The sequence below is a fragment of the Canis aureus genome, chromosome 6, assembly GCF_053574225.1.
Source record: "Canis aureus isolate CA01 chromosome 6, VMU_Caureus_v.1.0, whole genome shotgun sequence".
In the NCBI taxonomy this organism is placed as follows: Eukaryota; Metazoa; Chordata; class Mammalia; order Carnivora; family Canidae; genus Canis; species Canis aureus.
This window is the reverse complement of record NC_135616.1, coordinates 42,616,154-42,631,326: the sequence shown is the minus strand read 5'-3', so window position 1 is coordinate 42,631,326 and position 15,173 is coordinate 42,616,154. Positions and strand designations below refer to the sequence as shown.

Below are 15,173 nucleotides of genomic sequence, written 5' to 3'. Positions count from 1 at the left end.
TCACAAGATAATAGGAGTAGAAGTGCCCTGAAGGCAAAAGTCCTCTGTAAGCACAACTTGTCATTGCTATCTTTATTATTCTTTGAAAGTGCCTTGCGGACATGAACTCAACAAAAGAAATGTAGAAACTGCTTGTCCAAGGACGACAAGTATTTGATGCCTTTCCCACAGCTCAGATGGCTGGGGGAAGGGAGGTGGGCAGGGAGGCACGTCCAGTCCCTGTCCCTTATAGGTGCTGGCCTAGGGACAGCTGACTAAGTGCTCTCCATGCCACCAGAGAGGAGGGACCAGAGGTTCCACCGGGAAGCAGCAGGCTGGACTCCTGACAAGCAGGGCACGAGAGATGTGGTGGTGCCAGGTGGGACTGCTGCCTGCAGGGTCTGCCTACCCCCACCTGCGGGGGTGACTCTGTCACATGTGGAACTAGAACAGAACCTAGGTAGTGCTCTCACTGATCCAGGAATGAAAATTTCTAGGAAAACAGCCCAGAAGACTGCCCTGTTTTGACTGACCAGCTGCACCCCCCGGGACAGACACAGGCTCACCCATCCCCTGTCCTTAGCCACCACACCCCTCCCCTCCTGGCCAGGCTCTGCTGCTGAGAAGCACCTCATCTCAGCTAGGGCTTTCCCCAGGGTCACTCGAATTTTCATCTGATCTGCATGACTGGTACATTTCTGCATGGGCTCTGAGCATCACCTCTATTCCTTCCCCACACACCCTCGAATCTTGCTGTTCCTCCTGTCGCTGGAAAAGTATGCTTTCGTCTCGATGTGCCTGACAGCCTGATTTGAACCTGTCACTGTTTCTGGCTCATTCACTCCCTAGCCACTACACTTACCTGCTTTTAAAAATGCACTCAAGGGGTGCCTGGGTGGCTCAGTCGGTAAAGGGTCTGCCGTCGGCTCAGGTCATGATCCCAGGGTCCTGAGATTGAGCGCTTTGATTTGAGTCTCTGTCTTCAGCTTGGGTCATCATCCTAGGGTGCCGGGATTGAGCCCCCTATCGGGCTCCCTGCTTATCGGGGAGTCTGCTTCTCCCTGTCCTCCTCGCTTGTGTACTCTCTCACTACCTCTGTCATTATCTCTGTCTCTCTTAAATAAATAAATAGAAGAGAATAACCACAATAAGAAGGACCTGCACCCCTCTCCGATGGGCGATGGGCATTGCTGATTGCTGACCCAACACTCATTCCCCACCCTCCCAACAGAACTCCAGTGCAGTTCAGGCATCATGCTGACCCCACACAACCCACGTGCTTCATGGGAAATCCAACTATCACCAGCATTAAGAGTAGGTCTGATCAATCTCAGGGCATCCTGAGGGTCTCCCCCTCAAAGTGGTTGGTTCCAGAAAGGGACAGTGACCTAATTTAAGCCAATGAGGTAGGTAGACAGCTTCTGGACATTAGCCTCTCATTCTTCCTGTGGAATGTTCTGTTTGACCATGAGGCTGAATTGGGGCTCCCATCTCCCACCAGGCTGAAGATGAAGCCAGCCCAGAGAACAGAACCAGAGGCGTTGGATGCTGTCCGTCCTGATGTCTACCCCACCCTGGGATGTGAGCATGCAGGATGATAGCTGTCTTCATTGTTCAGTGAGTGGAGTTGTGTTTTTCATTACTTGCCTTCAGAGGCAACCGAGGTGAAACATTCCCTCATTTGAGGAATATTTGGGGAGACAGGTGTATTTGCTTGGTACCCTAAGGCAGAGCATAATAAGCTCCTCTCCTTTCTCAGAGCTTTCATTAGACTCTGAACCAATGTGTATAGAACAAGGACCTTCGAGACCAAATCCCTAATTAGCTCATAACCTTCATTTCCTCTCATTCACAAAGCCTCTCTAAACAAAAGAGGACGCCAACCACCTCCATTTTGACCTTGGTCTGTACTTTATAACTTATTATGTTCTTCTCTGCAGCTTATCTCTTAACTCAGGCAAACACCCGGCAGGCAAAGCATCCCCTGATGGGAACTGAAACTGCCCCCTCCAACAATAGGAACTGCCCTGAGCCTCCTGACTGATCCCAAGACAGTGATTGACCGACTTCCACCGCCCACCTGCATGGACCCACCGACCTTTGTCCCACATTTTCTGTATTTAAACCTAGAAGTATTTCCAGAACTTTGGAGACTGTCTTTGAGACACTAGGCTGCTGTCCACATGGTGTGGGCCTCACTGAAATGAATTCCTCTCCTGTGTCACCATCACTCAACTCTTGACCTTTGATTTTGTCAGGGAGTGGTGGCCGAACCGGTCTGCCTGAGACCACCGGACCCTGGTGCTCTCTCCTTCTACTCCCAGCTACACAAACCCAAGAGGAAAAGAACAGGAGGAAAGGTAAGTTAATGAATGAGTCATGCTAGGGAGAGTGTGAGAGTTTTCCACAGGACAGCGTGGCCTTCAGGGTCAGACTGTCCCTCTAGTCAACAAGAAGCTCAGCAGATGACAGATTCAGAAAGCTTGCAGGGTGAGGGGACCTTTCCAGACCTGAGCTGGGGGTCTGCTGCTCTGTCTGGGGTAGTAGGAGGGAGGGGAAGGGGAAAGCAAGAGTTACATTATTCTATGGGACGCCTGGGTGGCTCAGCAGTTTAGTGCCTGCCTTCGGCCCAGGGAATGATCCTGGAGTCCTGGGATCGAGTCCCACATCAGGCTCCCTGCATGGAGCCTGCTTCTCCCTCTGCCTGTGTCTCTGCCTCTCTCTTTCTCTGTGTCTTTCATGAATAAATAAATAAAATATTTAAATTAAAAAGAAAAGAATTACATTATTCTAAAAAGCCATCCAGAGGATGGGTGGCTTAGTCGATTAGGCACCCAACTCTTGGTTTCAGCTTGCGTCCTGATCTCAGGGTCGTGAAATTGAGCCTGCCAGGCATCCTGCTCCATGCTTAGCAGGGAGTCTGCATGAGGTTCTCTCTCCCTCTGCCCCTCCCACCCCACTCATATGTGTGTGCACACGTGCTTTCTCTCACTAAAAAATAAACAAGTCTTAAAAAAAAAAAAAAAAAACAACGAAAACTAAAATGTTGTCCAAAGCCAGCCCCAAGGCACCCAGAGCCTCATCTGTCTCCTGGATGCCTGCCTCACCCTTCCCAGATAAGACTGTTTCAAAGTTTCTTTCAAGTACAAAATCATAACATGTGACTATTTGCCAAAATACCTTTAAAACAGTATGATGAAGAATAAAACTGGAGAACAGACAGGATAAAACAAAATTGGCTCAACAGTGCACGTAAGCCAATTATGGAAAGCACCATTTATTAAAAACATTAAACGTGGGGATCCCTGGGTGGCGCAGCGGTTTGGCGCCTGTCTTTGGCCCAGGGCGTGATCCTGGAGACCCGGGATCGAATCCCACATCGGGCTCCCAGTGCATGGAGCCTGCTTCTCCCTCTGCCTGTGTCTCTGCCTCTCTCTCTTTCTCTCTCTGTGACTATCATAAATAAATAAAAATTAAAAAAAAAAAAACATTAAACGAGGGGCGCCTGGATGGCTCAGTCGAATGAGTGTCACACACTTGATCTTAGCTCAGGTTTCCATCCCAGGGTCATGAGTTCAGGCCCAGCGTTGGGCTCCACTCTGGGTGTGGAGCCTGCTTAAATAAAGGAAAGAGAACATATTAACAAAGGTTGACTAGGAAGATGTTAAACAGGAAACATACTAGATATTAATACATATAGTAGAACTTCAGTATTCATTTATTTATTTATTAAAGATTTTATTTATTTATAAATAATTAGACTCTGAACCATGCAGGGAGCCCGATGTGGGACTCAATCTCAGGACCCCAGGATCACGCCCTGGGCTGAAGGTGGCACTAAACCACTGAGCCATCCGGGCTGCCCTAGAACTTCAGTATTTAAAACAACTTGAACAGACTGAGGGATGGAAAAGAAATTTTGCACTGGGCTGTCAGATACAGAGATTTTGTATATGACACAAGAGACTCTCCAATGGACAGGAAAGAAGATGAACCATGCAGTGAAGGGAGTTGGGAACACTCAGTGGTTGTCTGGAAAAAATATTAAGTCTAAGTCAGGCCTCGCACCACCCAACAGCATAGGCCAGGAGAAAATCCAAATAGGCTAAATATGTAAGTGTTTAAATACAAGGAGGTGGCTCAGTTGTCAAGTGTCTGCCTTCAGCTCAGGTTATGATCCCTAGATTCTGGGATCAAGTTCTGAATCAGGCTCCTTGTAGGGGAGCCTGCTTCTCCCGTTGCCTCTGTCTCTGCTTCTCTCTCTCTCTGTCTCATGAAAAAATATATATATAAAATCTTTAAAAAAAAAAAAACAATGGAGATGGACGAGCACAGAAGGAACCAGAAGGTTCAGGTATCTCCCCGGGCCTGCGTTATATGTTCCTACAGAACACCGGCTGCTGCTGTGAATGCGCCAGTCCCAGACTCCCAGGTAGGGGCCAGGCTCTGGCATGGCCTCCATGGGGACAAGATCAGACCCAGGCAAGCCTGACCCCCCACCACTTCCAAATTGTGATGAAACTCCAGCTGGGGCTGGGCCGGTGAGAGGTCTGGCCCCCAGAACAGAAGTCCAGGGCAGTAATGGGCCCTGGGCCCCCAGACCAATGAAACACAACAGACAAGAAGGAACCAGTGGATGAGGCCTCTCGCTCCTCCCCTAAGGGGCTTCTCTGCAGCCTGATGGTGGAAGCCCCCACTGGGAAGTAATCTGCTCTATCTCTTGTGGGTCTATGGTTGGCTGGATAACAGGCTATCTTTTCTTTTTAAGATTTATTTTTATTAATTTTAGAGGGAGGGTGACTCCCTGCCAAGCACAGAGCCCAACTTGGGGCTCGATCTCATGACCCCGAGATAATGACCTGAGCCGAAATCAAGTCAGATGCTCAATGGACTGAGTTCCCCCCACCCAGCACCCCTCAATAATGAGCTATCTCTCCTGTGCCTTCCTGCCTTGTTTCCTCTCACACCCTCTCCTGTTGCAGGGGAGCTACATCACCTAATAAAGCAACGTCCAGCTTTGCCCTCTGCTATTCTCTGGGTAACCTGGCTAAGACATGGGAGAAGAAAACATGGTGAACTTCCTTTGCAAACTTGGGGTGAGAAAGACCCTTCTCACTAGGAGTCAAAATCCTAGAGCCATAGAAGAAAAGACCAGCTAATTCAAATAAAAATAAGAACACCGTAGGCTAGGCAAAGGCAAACCACAAATGAGGGGAAGTAATTACAATTCTTATCTCAGACAAGGGGTTAATCCGCCTAACGTATAACGACTTCTTGGAAATCAATAGAATGAAGACTCATAACTCAGTGGAAAAGTGAGCAAAGGATTGCGATGTTTGCAGAAAAGGAAGTACTATTGGTGCTTACACAGGCAAAGAGCCACTCCACTTCATTTATAACCAAAAATGTAAAATATATCCTCCCTGAGAAATATATCAAGAACTCTCATAATTCAGCCTTTTTTTTTTTGAGATTTAATTTATTTATTCATGAGAGACACACAGAGAGAGGCAGAGAGAGAAGCAGGCTCCATGCAAGGAGCCCGATGGACTCCAAGATCACACCCTGGGCCGAAGGCAGGGGCTAAACTGCTGAGCCACCCAGGGATATCCCTCATAATTCAGTCTTAGGACAAAGAACTAAATAACAATATGGGACAGGAAAAAAAATGGGACAGGGCTTTGAAAAGACAGTTCACAAAAGGTTACAAACGGCCCATGTGCACTCAAAAGGATGCTTGAAGTACTAATCACCAGGGAAATACAGACTGAATCTATGATTAGTTACCACTCTATGCACTAGAATGGCTATAATTTTGAAGACCGTACAAAGTGTCCATGAGTATGGGAAGCTATTTGAATTCTCCTCCTTGGGAGTGTGAAACAGTACAACTACTCTGGAAAGCAGTTGGCTAGTTTCTTATCAAGTTAAACATACATGTTTTGTATTACTCAGAAATTCTACTTCTGAGAAACTGCTTAAATGAAATGAAAGCATATGGAGAGGGGAGAAAATTCTCCCAGTCTCAAGGTACCACCTAGGACCTTACATGACCACCCCCACCAGCCCTGCACAAAGGGAAGGATTTGGCCAAGCCCTCTCCTGCTGTGTGTCCAGGCTGTGATAAGTCCTCCCTGGGGGAGGAGCGGGAGCTGAGAGAGAGAGCTGCATGCTGTGCTCTCCCACCCAGCCCCAGCATCACACACGTACCCAACGTCAGGGGCCAGTGGATCACTTTGCCAAGAAAAGCCCAGCTCTGCTAGCTCCTCCTGTCCCATCTGTTATGCTCAGACACCAGCCGCCTGCAGAAACCCGTTCAGTTCCCTGGGGACATGTCAGATGTACTAGGGAACAAGCCCTGGCTGCCCTGTGCCTGCTAACTCTCTTCCTCCCTCTCCTGCTTTCTGGGGGCAGGCCTCTCCAGGCCACCTCCTGCTGGCACCTCTGCCGACTACCCAGCATTGTGGAGGCGCTGCAGCAATGCACCCACTGTCGGCCCCACGAACCCTGAGACTACTGCCCGGGCTGCCACCTGGCTCACCTGGCGGATATGCTGGACCCATCAAGCTGCCCATTCTAAGCAGTGGTCTGTGGCAGTGCAGGAAGGACAGGGTCTTCCAGAATGTTTCCAGAGAGGTCCTGAAGCAGGGCTGCCTGTGTGCACGAAGGACTGGGTACATCATCGCTGACTCCTTGACACCCATTCCACTCCAGAGGAGGATCTAATGCAGGCCCAGTGGCCCCATCCACACGTCACACAAACAGCCCTGGGATCAACTGGCCCTAGAGCCTGGTTAGCTGTGGATTTTCCTTTTACATGAAATAATCATATTGTTTAGATCATTTTGAGTTGAAGTTTTTGTTTTGAGCCATTGGAAGTATCCTAATGGATTCTGAATTAGAGAATTTAGTGAATACAGCTTTTTCGCTCTCTCTCCCTCCCTGGTCCATGGAGAGCAAAACTATTGAAAATCCACATGGTAAATCTCACACGGGGCTCCCAAACCCCTTCCCCTTGGACCACCAGAAGACCATCCCAGCAGCAACTCTGGTTCCCCGGACAAGTGGCCCTGGCAGGTGGCGTGGACTGTGATTTCAGACTTGTGGGTGTAGGGCAAGATGGAGTTCTGAAGGGCACTCAAATCTCATTATTGCTGTTGGACCTCCAGCACGTTGTTTGGCCTCCCTAAACCCCGAGGTCTTACCTGTAAAACTGCAGAGAATGCAGTATGGCCCCAAAGAGTTACCCATTCGTGCATCCACTCCCCACATGCTTTCTGAGTGCCGCCCGCATGCCCATGTCCAAGGCACCAGGACCCATCGTAAAGAGCCAATGACACTTGAGGGAAAAGGTGTGTTCCATAGGTTGGCCTCCTTCTTTTTCTGTCAGGGAGCTATCACTTTCTGGGTGTCGGGAAGCCAGGCCTGGGAGAGTCGAGCCTCCGCCCGCTCACAGCAGAGAAACCATAGGAGTGAGCTGGGTGCCAAAGGTCACGACGGGCCCCTGCCCATCCCCTCTGCCAGGTCCCCAGCATATCATCACCCCTGGTTGTTTCCAGCTTCCTGAGGATCCAGGCAAAAGGCAAAGGGCTGGCTCTGTGCCCTGGCCTTGTGGCTCACCTGGAGTGCCTTAAGATGGTATCCTCGGACATCCCAAGCCCTCTGTGCAGCCAGAGGGGAGAGAGGAGGCCAGAATGTGCATGGAGTTCTCCAGAGAAACATTGTAGTGGTCATTAACTTAATTTTTCTCAGCAGATGTCTCCTTGGGTTTTATGAAAACCGATTTGCATCTGATGGACTAGGGCAACTCAGTCAGGAAAGCTGATACTCCCTGGGGGCTTTGCCTGGGAAGAAAAGAAAGTGTGGGCTCCCACACTGACTCCCTAGCAACTGCCCTGGATCGCGTTGCCGCTGTTCTGACAGGAGAGATGGCACTTTCCCGGTCCCTGCTGGGTTCTGCCTTCCGACAGGCTACCGACCATGGGGCCTGAGCCATCTCCATCACTGGGGAGGGCGGACCATTCCCATCCACAGGGACGGTGGGCACAGCCACCCACTGGGACACCCCTCCCCCAAGTTCTGAGCTCCTAGTGATCCCTCTGCTGCAAGCCCAAGATGACAGAAAACCCCACAGCTCTGTCTGCAGCTCGTGCTGGCCCCTCTAAGAAGGAAGACCCAGGGCCCTGAGGCTCCTCTCTGCAACCCCCCTCCCCCACTCTCCAGCCCAGAGGAAGACATTGGGCAGAGTTCACCCTCCAAGCCCAGAGAAATGTCCAGCCCTGCCAGAGGTAAGCCAACAGCCCCAAACCAAAGCCTGGCTGTCCCTCTACAGGGATAACCTAATTTGCCTCCCATCCTGGTCCAGCGCTGTCTCCAGCAGGGACAGCGCCTTCATTAGCATGCCGGAGTCTGGAGCCTGGAGCCCCAGCTGCCTGCCCAGCCTCCGGCTAATTGAAAATTGCTGACAGCCTCTGGGTGAGGGATGGGCTCAGCTGGCCACAGCCCCAGGGCCGGTGGCGGGGCCTCACCCCAAGCTGTGTCCCGCAGCCCTGCTCCCTCTGTGGCAGACACTGCCGTTTGTCCTTCCAGCAGTGCCAGCCCATCCCACGGACACAGCACCAACCCCAGGAGCCCAGACAGGGAGCAACCACAAGGGTAGCATCTATAGCCCACTGGCCGTTCCTGCACAAAGGCCCTGATATTCACTTGCTGTCCGGGTAAGAGTACACGTGCACTGCCACCCTCCTGCTGTCCCTTTGCCCCCCATGGACCCCCACACCCCACACCTGTGCCACAAGCCACACAGCAGCATTGAACCCCAACTGGGGCCAGGGTGGGAGGGCCCCCAGCTGAGGAGCCAAGCCCTCCCCATCACGTCCCCATCCTCGTCCACAGCCAGGGCCACTGTTGGGGCTATCACTTAGCAGCGCATGAATAAGAGTGTTGAGAGCCCCCCAGGAGCCTCTGCCTATGGAAGTCCCGATAGTCAGTGTCCTCAGGACAGGGAGGCCATATCCTTGGTCCTCAGGAAGGAAAGTTCTGGCCCCGGCCCAGAAGGGCCACTATGGGAAGCGGCATTCAAACACCCCACTTTTAGGGGGGCTGAGAGTATATGTCCCACACTGAAAGGCCTTCCACCCCTGGGGCTGCCTGCCATGGCCTCCACAGCTCAGGCGGGTCTGCAGTCCCAGCCTTCCCAAGAGGGGACTCTAGGGAGGGCGGGGTCTGCTTCAGTCCTTGTGGTATGAGCGCTACACTCTTGCTCTCACCCTCTGCCTCAGAGGCCCCAGCAAGCTTGCTCTCCCTCTCTCTCTGCCCCCCTGCCACCCCACCCCATGTGCTCACTCACCACCCCCACCCCCGCAGTCTTCCTTTCCAGGAGCTGAGAGTCTGTCTGTGTGGCTCTTGGCTGAATGATTGAACACTTTCATTTTTTTGGCAGGAGACAGCAGCGCAGCAGTCTGCTGGGAGGTGTAACTCAGCGCCCAGGCTCTGGGATGTGCTGCAGGGAAGGGGGGCACAGACCAGAATGGACTGGGGAGAGGCCCTGAGGGAAGGAGGGCCTCCTCCCCTGTGGGGCCAGCTCAGGACTTCTCACGGCAGCCCCACCACGGCCAATTAAATAAAGCATCAACATTTTTGAGAAGCTTCCCCGGTGATTCTGAAGTTCACCCAGAGAAGAGCAACAGGCTCAGCTATAACTGCTTGAGGAGGGGGGCACCCCTGAGCAAACGGAGTCAAGCCTACCACACGCCTCCCCTGTAAGGCTGTGCAAATGTCCAGAGAACCAGGGAGTGAGGGAGTGAGGTGTAGAGCCTGGGCAAGTGCACCCAGCTCTAAAGGAGGAGGTGGCTCTGCAAAGCTCAGTGTTTCTGGAGACAGAGGGAGTTCCTGCTGCTCAGGTGCCCCACCCCTCCCACCAGAGTAATGGGAGTGGGGAGAGAAGCAATTCAGCCTCTTGCCTTTGCTTCCTCTCTCCCTAATAAGACCCCCCCCCAAAAAAAAGACCCCCCCCTCGAACCCCACCATCCCCTCCAAACCCTCCCTGTTCACAAAGACACTTCTATCCATTCAATAAGCAAACATGTAACACCCACTGTGTGCTAGGCCCTGATTTCTGCAGGGAAAAGTGGAGACACGGCTCCTGCCTGAAGCTGTTCCTGGAGGAACAGAGGGACCCCAGGAATTAGAGCTCTTTAATCAACCCAGGTTCTACCCACGGAGGCTTTCCTGGGAGGACATGATACTAGCACAGTGCCTGGTGTACAGCAGGTACCTGATGGATGGTTGTTGGCTCAGGGTTCTCATTTTTGCTGGGGAAGGTGTAGAAAGCTGGAACATTTCCCACAGCCACGTGCTTAGGCATCCTTTGGCCCAGGCCTTTTGCACCATCTGCTGTCCCGATTTGTGTGTGCTCCACATGCTGGTGGGAGAGACCCATGCTGTGCATAATTCACAGGAGGGACAAGGGACAGGGAGAGAAAATGGGGGGGGGGGGTATGCTGGAGGTGTCCCAAAAGGAAGAAAGGAAGCATGAGTGATACATGGCACAAAATGATGAGCAGGTCTGAGAGGAAGAGAGAGACATGGTCCACGGCCACTGGAGGACCCAGGACAGCAGCTCTGCCAGCCGGAAGCCTATGGCCCTCACCCCAGGACAAGCCTGCCCGGTGTCTCCAGCCTCTCCCGGGAGGGCAGGGGGTGGGGGGGAGCGCTGTATAAGGTTTTCAGCATACAACGATTCAGGCCCATCTATCCCAGAGATTTTGATCTGGGCAGGCACCCATGATGTGTGATGGGGAATAAAGGAAATTAATACATGTCAAGTGCTTAGAAGCCTCACATAAGCACTCAATAAATCTTAGCTATTTTATTTAGCATTATCCAAGAAGTCTGTAGCATGAAACATAGCAACCTGAGAAGCCAGCACCTCTGGCCCCCTGGGGCTCACAATTTATAAAGGAGACTAGTGAACTCAGACGCTGGCACACCCATTCTGCCCAGGGAGGCGGGGGGACTGTCTTTCCTCCATCTGTCCACTGTCCTCTATCCCCAGGGCCCACAGCCCCAGTCCAGGCCACCTCACCTCCTACCAGGACAGCCCTGGAATGTCTCCACCTTCAGTCTTTCAACCCTCGACCGGAGTGATCATCCACAGATACATTTCCCGCCTCTCCTGCCAGTTCCCAAACCCCTTCTGGAGCAAACAAGACTAGACACCACTGAACGATTAGATCTTGTAGGTTCTTCCCTTGTTGACACAGGGCTGTCTTTGCGTGTGCCGGGGACGTGTGTGAGTGTTGGACACCATCTAGTGGACAGTGAGGCAATTTGTCTCCAAGCTCTGAACACCCCCAGTTCTGGTGAGGCTTCCTCTAGAACACAGATTTTAAAAGCAAGGATGCTCTTGCCCCCACAGTAAAGTCAATGGCACACAGATGACATATAGCGTGCTTTGAAACAGCTGCCCCTCTGGAGGACTAGGGGAAGGGAAGGGAGGATTAGGGTGGTGCCTAGTAGAGCATCGCTTGGCTTCCCAGGGCCAGGTCGGCTGCCAGCTGCCTGGCCATGAGCAGGTCACCTAGTGTTCGGGCCTCAGCTGTCTCATCTGTAAGGAGCAGCTTTTCTGAGAAGAATCCAAAGGACTGTGGCCTCTAACCTCCTGGGGTTCTATTAAACCCCACTCTCCCATCCAACCACAACTGTAGAACTGATCTCCAAGCCAGGCCACTTCCCTCCCAGGGAAATGCTAAGCCAGGTGGGCACCAGGATCGCATGAGGTAAATTGGACAGTCCAGGCAAACCCACCTGCAAAGAGACAGCTCTTTGGAACCATCTGTGACAGCCACACACAGGATGAGGACACAACCCAATACCCTGCCATGCTTGTTCCACTTCTCACAGAGTGAGGAGGACAGGAGTCCCTCTGTCCAGAGTGCCTTAGCTTGTATTCCTTGAAAGCAGACCTGACAAAAGGAGGCAAGTAGTGTCCTTCGTGGAGCAGAAGGTAAGTGGGGAGACCATGACATGGGAAGGACCATCACCAAAGAGGTTGTCACCTCCAAGGGCGGCTGGAGCTGAACCCTGATGGGACATCCCCCGGGAGCTCCACAACAATCCCCCCTAATCCTGGATAGGGAGCTGGGGTGTTTATACATCAACCACCAGCCCGTTACAGGCTGCGGCATGGGTACGGAAGGGGGTGACCTCTGGCAAGGAGCAGATTCCCTGCTGCTGGAACAGGGTGGGAAGCTACATGCAGTGAGTGCTGGACACAAGGGATTGTGGGCACCCCCAGAGTCTGTTATGCTGGGCTTTGGGAAAGGTTTCACTATATCATGGAGGCAACGTTGCAAGAAAAAAAGAAGGAAAGAATGAGCTTGCTTTGCCTGACACTTACATAAAAAAAATGGAGGGTTGGATCGTAAAACATCAGAGGAACCCACAAGCACCCCCAAACCCACCACCAGCCCCGTAGGAGGAAGGATTCTTCCTCACTGCCCACAGGAAAGACTTTCTAAGGCGTGACCTTTCTCTCTCCCGTACTCACCTGGCCCTCAGACTTGAGGTCCCCATCATCCCCCACAGGGTGGGTCCAGACACACCTCCGAAGTCTGCCTTTGCCTGCAGCTCCGTGTCAGCAGGGCCACTGGCCCAAAGTGCTGTCCGCTGCGCTGGTCCCCACCTATAAGGAAGGAGATATTTGTCCTTCCTCTTGTTTTATTTTTCCGTGTTTCTAAAGCCCGGGGTAGAGAAGAGGGAGTGCCATGTACTGGGAAGCCCCTGGGACACCCAGACAACAGGGAGGCCAAACTAGGGTCTGTGCTTTCCTATCTCCCTCCGCTTGTACCTGGCCCACAAAAAGGAGTCACTCCTTCAGAACAGTCTTCAGTGCTCATTGGGGTGTCATTCTTGCTGTGCACAAAATGACCTCAGGAACTGTAGGGAAGAGGTCAGCACACCAGAGGATTCAAGAGCAAGGGCTGGAACAATCTTGGTCGTAGGGAGCACGCTGGCCTGACCTGGCCTGGGCCTGTAATCACAGCCTGGCACCCAGCTGCAATGCTTCAGGGCTGAGCTGGGCGGGGGGGGGGGGGGTACTCCTCCCCGGGGACAGTCAACACCTCTGCTCCACCCCTGACACCAGCCAGTGGGAAGTCAGCGGGGAATGCCAGATTGTTGCCCACGCCAAGACCCCAAATGGAGCCAAAGCACAGAGGAGGCACAGTGCCCGGATGACCCTGAAGCACAGGGCGGTCTGTGGCTTCACGGCTTTGGCCCCTGAGACCTTCTGTTTGTGGCACAGACACTGGCCCTTGGGGTGAGTCTGTCGGGGTGCAGACACCTGGTCCTCCCCTATCTGGGCGCCAGTCAGCCCACCTCCCTGTAGAAAGGCCATCTTGTCACCTCTTCAGTCACACGCCACCCATTTGAGTGCCCAGAGCACAGGCTTGTCTCAGGATGCCCAGTGCTGGCCAGAGGCCATTCGTTCAAGTATTTACTGAGCTCCTTCTATGGGCAGGATAGGGCTTAACATGCTTATCTTACTCCCCAAAGCCCCTCAGAGGTACTACTACTATTATCGATTCCACGGGTAAGGAATGGAAGAGGAGAGAGGTCAGGACCTTGCTTATAGACAGAGCAGGCAAGAGGCAGGGCCAAGGCTCACACCTAGGTCTTCCTGGGGCTCTGGAACTGCTGTGCCTCAGGTAATGGAAAGACAGTATGGACCATCAGCAAGGGACCTGGTCAAAAGCTTCCCTCCAGGGGCACCTGGGTGGCTTAGTCAGTGAAGTGTCTGCCTTTTTGGCTCAGGTCATGATCTCAGGGTCCCAGGATTGAATCCTGCATAGGGCTCCCTGCTCAGTGGGGAGTCTGCTTCTCCCTCTACCTCTCCCCCTGCTTGTGAGTTCTCTCTCTCTCAAATAAAGAAACTAAAAAAATAAATAAAACTTTCCTCCCCCTTGCTTTCTGAGAAAATGAAGTGCCTGAGTTGCTATAGGCTCAGCTCTGTGATCTTGCAGAGGCAACAGTTGTCCTGGCTTTTAACAAGGACCTGTGAATGATGAACCCCAGGGAGCCTGTGTGCTCACGAACTCCCAGTGCCTGGTGAGCACAGCCCCTTGGCCCCTGTGATGGGGTTGGGGGATTGTTGATTTATTCTCCCTTTAAGGATACTCCAAAAGAAGTGCTCCTATGGGGAGACACATAGTTCCCCCTGAACCAAGGATCCTTCCTTCCATGTCCTTGCCTACCCTACAGACAGATCCCTTCAATCAGAGTGACAGCATTCAGCAGCCAGGTGATGAAATGGATGCTGTTTCAACCCCCCATGGACAAATCCATTCAGTGTAGTCAGATTGTTTGAGGGCCACGAGTTTCCCTCCTCTGAGGACAGACACGTCAAGTGCTAGGGAGAGCTTCCACCTAAGTTGTTTGGTGGTGGTATGTTATCTGGAATTTCTCATCATGAAATATGTGAATGTGCATATTATGTACAACCTTTAAAGGAATAATAATAGGCATGTGCTCATCATCTGACTTAAGAAATAGAGTAATACCAATGACTTCAAATCTCCTGAGATGTATTTCTTTCCATCTCACTTGAAATAATTACTATGAAAATGTGTGTAAATCATTTCCTTGCTTTTCTTTAATGTAATATAATATGTGAGAAAACCAAAACAATAGATTGTTTAGGGGTGCCTCAGTTGGTTGAGCATCTGCCTTCGGCTCAGGTCATGATCTCAGGGTCATGGGATTGAGCTTCACGTCGGGCTCCATGCTGAGCGAGAGGATTTTCTCTTTCTCCTTCTCTCTGCCCCTCTCCACCCCACTTGCACTCTCTAAAATAAATAAATCTTTCAAAAAAATTAAACAATAGATTGTTTAGTTTTCTCTCATTGTGAATTTTATATAAATGGAGCTAATCTAAATTAATGATCTTCTGATTTAAAATTTTTCACTGAGCACTGTGTTTTGCAATTTATATATATTAATGTGTGGGCTGTAATTCATTCAATTACATTGCTGTATAGTATTCCACTTGAGTGAGCATACCACAATACATTCATTCTACCATTTGTGGGTATTTGGGCCGTTTGCATTTGGGGCTGTTGTGAACATTCCTGCAGTAAATATTTTTGTAACATCAAGGTCTTCCTGACGCCAACGAGCTGGCATTTCCCTAAGCA

At 51.5% G+C, this 15,173-nt stretch overlaps 1 long non-coding RNA gene across 1 annotated transcript; it reads right to left on the bottom strand.

Moving 5' to 3' along the window:
- Nucleotides 1-3,142: 3,142 nt before the first annotated feature.
- On the bottom strand, nucleotides 3,143-13,001 carry LOC144315183 (uncharacterized). Its single transcript, XR_013380944.1, has 4 exons — nucleotides 12,830-13,001; nucleotides 12,530-12,664; nucleotides 6,521-6,633; nucleotides 3,143-3,591 (listed from the first exon to the last, which is right to left on the bottom strand). It is a non-coding gene; the product is annotated as an uncharacterized LOC144315183 (long non-coding RNA).
- Nucleotides 13,002-15,173: the final 2,172 nt, after the last annotated feature.